The sequence below is a fragment of the Oryzias latipes genome, chromosome 11 (assembly GCF_053564925.1).
Source record: "Oryzias latipes strain Hd-rR chromosome 11, Olatipes_Hd-rR_3.1".
Lineage (NCBI taxonomy): Eukaryota > Metazoa > Chordata > Actinopteri > Beloniformes > Adrianichthyidae > Oryzias > Oryzias latipes.
In genome coordinates this window covers 10,021,201-10,026,819 of record NC_136247.1, presented here as the reverse complement: position 1 = coordinate 10,026,819, position 5,619 = coordinate 10,021,201, and the positions used below count along the sequence as shown (strand labels likewise).

General features: G+C 39.7%; 1 long non-coding RNA gene across 1 annotated transcript; it reads left to right on the top strand.

Annotated features, from left to right (window-relative positions):
• Positions 1-1,158: 1,158 nt before the first annotated feature.
• Positions 1,159-5,235, top strand: LOC144995595 (uncharacterized). The gene is made up of 2 exons (XR_013659138.1): positions 1,159-1,363; positions 4,319-5,235. It is a non-coding gene; the product is annotated as an uncharacterized LOC144995595 (long non-coding RNA).
• Positions 5,236-5,619: the final 384 nt, after the last annotated feature.

Sequence of the window (5,619 nt, the reverse complement as noted above, 5' to 3'; positions counted from 1 at the left end):
TTGGGGTGAGGGGTTTTCGTAAGTCAGAAACAGTGTTTAGTTTTCATCACAGCGTTCTTACATCATTAAAATCTTCAATCAAATAGGGTTTTTACATTTGTGTGATTTTTTTTTACCTCTTGAAATAGTTCATTTATCAGAATTTAGATGTCAGTGAGGTTTTGCACAGGAAAGTCCTAAAACCTAACCATGTTTGTCTATCTGGTCTGACTAACACTTGATATATGACATGAGAACAGGTCACATTCAAGGGTTACAAGATAAAGATACGCTTTCTTTAAACAAATCCTCGTATCTCAGGGAAATGTTTTCTCGTCGAGTCTTTTATTGGACTATTTGTTCTGTGGATTAGAGCCTTTTATTTCCTGTCTGCCTTTTCATGACTTGGTATGTAGTCAGTTTTTGTTGAATCCTTTCAGGTTTTGTTTTTCATATTTCCTGACCTACATTTACAAAACCTCACCTAAAAACTCCTCCATGCTGTTTGAGTGTTTCTGCTCATCTGTGGAGCCTGAAAGAGAAAAACAAACAGTGTAGGTATGCAGCCCCCCTCACTTTGACCCCTGCTCCCAACACATATCTCACTCCGTCTCCGTCCTGCGGGGGGGCCAATTTGCAGACGTGTTGGAGCAGCTCAGGGAGCTGCCAGAAGCTGCTGTGTTCTCCGATGCCTCAGTCCTGCGCTGCAGCATGAAAGCAGATCGCTGCTGAGAAGTCTGACACAGAGCTACAAGAGGATGAGTTTGTTTGCCTGAGAGGTGCACCCACATGAGATTTACATCTTTGTTTTTGCAGTGTCTCACAGAGAGCCTGAACACTCCACCGCAGCGGGGCGTGGAGGAAATTGAGGTGTTTGAGAGCTTGCGTTTTTCCCCAACAGGCTCTCTGAGTGGAGGAGCCTTTATCACAGCTTCTGCCCAAATTCCACTTAATCTCCACAAATGTTGCAAACTTCACCCTCAAAAATGTTGCAGATCTTTGGTCTGAGGAGAAACTCACAGAAGATCCAAAGGAGCTGTGAGACGTTCTGTCATCAGCAGCTAAAGGCTGTTTACTTTATCGCCGCTGGTTCAGAAAAGCGCATTCCATGCTGCGGTCCCTAACACTCTCACTGCCAACCGATAAGATCTTATTGTTCAAGCCTGGGTTTGAGCGGAACAGACAAAGACGAATGTTCATTCTTCTGCTGTGGTTGAGGTTCCTGTTTCTCTATCGAAGAGTAAAATTTAAGTTCTGTCTTTTTGCAAAATGGAAGTGATGCAGTTTCCTGGTGCCTTTTTAATCCTTTCTAATTTGTGGAAGGAAGACAGGGCGTGTCCTCATGAATCCGTAAACCAGGTGTTGTCATGTTCACCTGAGGCAGGTAAGTGACAAAATGGTTTAAAACTATGTGGAACATCTGCCACTAGTTTTTTCTGATGTGTTTAACTGAAGAAAGTTGTGGTACGTTCTGCCAATATTGCCATCAATGCATTTACCAATAGCCTATACAGGGCCTGGGTCTCCGATGACATTGTAATGAATATCTGTGTGTCATCTGCATAGCTGCGGTAACTAATGTTGTTGTTCTTTCTTGTCTGGGCCAGTGGGAGCCTATAAATGTAAAATAAAATTGGGCCCAATATGGAGCGCTGGGGAGCTCCACATGTAATTGGCTCAAAGTGATGTTACCAATTGACACAAAATACTTCCGGTTTTACAAGTACGTTTTGAACCAGTTTAGTACCAGTGAGACCCACCCAGTTTTCTAGTCGTTTAAGTAGTATAGGGTAGTCAACTGTACCAAATGCAGCACTGAGATCCAGTGAAACAATCAATGACTTATTTCCACTGTCTATTCAAACGTATATCATTAGTCACTTTGGTCCGTCTCAGTGCTGGGGTGCTGTCTGAATCCTGAGTGGAAGCCTGATAGGTCAGTTGTTTTCAGTCATGGAGTGCGCTACTGATCAGCAAGACAAAACAATGCTCCAAGGTGGTGGCTCACAACAATTTGTTTAGCACGTTTTTCTGTCATCTCTAAAATACTGACAATTAAAGATATGAAGGGAACATTGTAGTTTTTTTTTAAATCCATTTCCAGCTCTTGCAGAACTATTCCAGTCTTTTATAACATATGAGACCCTTTGGAAAAGGATTTCATGTATGTTTACCTGGTCGAGAAGCCCTCACTTTGATGGATGTTCAACCATGCTGTGATCCGGGAGATAAAGACAAAGAAATTGTTGTTGAATGTGATAACAAAATAAAATTCATGGCTTTATTTCACTGACAGATCCTTTCTTTTTACCCAATTCTACCTGAACTGCCTGAATTACAATTGTTTGTGGTCTGAATATTCTAAACTGATGCTTTACACATTTTGTAAGCTTTTGTTTGTGCCAGAGCTACAAAAAAACAAAGAGAGAGGCATCATGTTGGACCTTATTCTGTTTGTTCCGCCTTTGACCAAAACTTTGATTTTGAATAAAAGGTAGCTTAGAGCTTCTGATTTACATTATTTGTCTCCACAATGTTTGTTGTGAAACTGGCTGGGCTGTGGCAAGAACGGAGCATCATCTGAGCAAACGTGGCTGCCTGTTGGGACGTTGGCATGAATGACCTCAGCATCCAGATTTCAACACTGCAGACATTCACCACATCTAGCAGACATGACACAGTTTAAATTTGACAGGAGGCTAGCATATGCCTCAACAGGGGGGTTTCCAGATCCTGTCTTCAGGTCATCAGAGATTTAACACATAGGGGGGAGCAGCTTTGTGAAAAAATGTAATGTGTTGGAGGAGCATCAGGACGGAAAGGAAAACCAATATTTAGACCTATTTTAACCTATTTCTACTGGGTTTCACAGCATAAACTTTAAATTTATACCAACTTTTCATTTATATATTAAGCCAGCTGTTTAAATTTTTTTAATGGAATTAATTGTTTTTGAACAGTTTATCATCTAAAGCCTCAAATATAATTAGGCAAATAAAATTCCGTGCATTACGAAGTTAATATTTTTAAATTCAAGTTGTTTAAAGCACATAATCTAATCTGTCAAGCACTTATTTGAAATTACAATGAATACAATAAATTTTAATTAAATCTTCAGATAGCTTGAGTGTAGCAATATGGTTGTTGTGAACATTTAGGTTACTTTTTTAGGTAGTCAGTCTACTTTAGTAACTTTGTTTACATTTATATAATAGAAATACTTTTGACTAATGATTTTGTTTGGCTAATCTTTAGCCATTGACTGTATAAGAGAACTGGACTGAATGAGTGTGACGTCACTCACAGAAAATGCCTTACTTCCGGTTCCAACCTAATTAAGTCAATTCAGTCGCCATATGAACATCACCATGTTGGAATCAGACGTTGACAGTAAGCCGTGATTGGTCAGAGTTGGCCTGAGTCTAGGTTTAAATGGCAACCACTTTCTCCAATCAGGCGTGAGCTTGTTGGAAGACCTCACCCCTTCCACTGATAGAGGACTTGGGAGAATCTGTCAATCATACTTCAAACGTTCGATGCGAGGCCACCTACTTTACTTAAGGCATCTGATTGGCCACTTTATAACTTAAATAACTTGTACTACAGTAAAAATACCATGAAAAAAATAGGAGTATTAACAACATGTTAAAAAAGGTATCAGAGAAAGAATGGTTATTCTGACAAATAGAATAACTGAGTAAAAGTAGTTTATTCCTCTTTCTTTTTATAATTACTTCCTGTTTGGAACATGAGGGGAGGGGTCACGCTGTCCATTTCTCTTGTACAATCAATGGCTATGACTGAATTCCTTCACTACACACAACATAGTGCACTAAATAGAGTGTTTGCCATTTTGTAGTGCTGTCCGAATCTACAATTCCAAAATCGAGTGCCCTAGAAATTTCCCAGAAGTCTGCGAAAAACTAGTGTGCATCAATGTTCACTAGATTGGCGAATACACAACGCATTGCATTTAAACAATTTTTGCACAAAAAAAAAGTTTTTCAATGTATTTTTTAATAAATCATCAACGTTTCATCTTCAGAACATAGCAAATTCATAAATCTCTACAGCAAATTACTTATATCAATTTGATTTTCACTTTGTGAAATCGATTACATCATATTCACCATTTTAAAACAAAAGTAGTTAGGATGGTGTCCGAATTGTCTGCATGCTTTTAATATCCATGGCACTACATCGTCCCGCAGTATTTATGTTTTTAGCCAATATGTTAAGGTAGCTAACTAATGTTTTCACATCACTGTGTGAGGGTCAGCGCACAGTTCTAGTAACACTTTATCTGAAAGTTCCTTTTTTTGGTGTGGTGCTGTTTCAGGTGATGGACAGCTCATCCATCAGGAGCTGTGTGTTTTGCTGTGAAGCTGCAGAGTCATCTTCACTGTGGGGGCCGGCAGGAAAGGTGCTCATTGGTTCCCAGCACCTTTGGCCTTCCTTGTGTGCAGACATATAGACCACCAACAGGCTTGTGTCATCGGAGGATTAGCCAGCTCCCCACTGTGATTTGGTTTGTGTGTCTGAGAAAACAACAGCCAGAGATATATCAATTGAGTGGCCGAGTCTAAACCTGCATGAGCCATCCATCTTCACACGCTTGCATTGGAAACTAAACCATTACTTTGCACGGTTGCAGATCTCCATTTAGTAATTTTTAAAACACCGAAACAGTTTTCACAACAGTCTCAACATTAGTCTGGAATCATAGGGCTGATCCTACACAAGTGTGCTAAAACATTCAAACCATGTGACTATGACGATGCAGATGACCAGGACGAGCAGATGACGTAGGCACAGTGTTTGTCTTCAGAGGCCGCCGTCTCCATGTGACCTCAGCGACCGTCTGGACGTTTCCCTGAAAAAGCAAAACCCAGCCATTGGCCTCTGTTATTATTGCAGGGATCCTGCTGAGGCTGGGAAAACAGGCTCATCTTTATCACAATTTCTGCTCAAAAACATAATGAAAAGCAACTTATTGAGCAAAATGCTTCGGCTGTGGGTATATACAGTGTCCAAAGTAAATAATTCACTGTAATAATTCACTGTAATAATTCACTGCATAATGTAAAATTGTTGGCTTCCCTCCTTTTTTCCTATATATCATACATTTCATTTCTTCATAGCAGGATTTACTACAAAATCGTAGTGTTTTACAATTGTTGTTTTTTTTGCTATCGTAACTTTTAAATTAACCTTTTATTGTTGATTGGCTTAATTAAAGACCCACTTCAATGAAAATTGTGTTTTTGGTGTTTTTAACATGTTCTTGTGGGATTTCTCTGATGAGTTAGGACATATAGAAAGAAAAATCAGGCTCAAAATTGCATTTCTGAGCATTTCTTCATTGAAATTGTTGTGACTTGGGAGCAGATGAAAAAAAATTCTAATTTGTGATGTAGAAAATACGCTGGGTGGGCCACAAGCTCCCTGATTTGCTCCATTCTGATGCATCCACTTGCAGACAAATAGATCCATGTACGTCTTTCTTTTCCTCATCCGAGCTGGCATGTGACTTAAAACTGTACGGCTGTATAGCTCCAACAATGCTTGCCATTTTGGTTGTACCGGTAATGTTAGGTTTTGCTTTGTGAGGGGCTGGTGTGAGTGGGAGAGTGTGTAAAC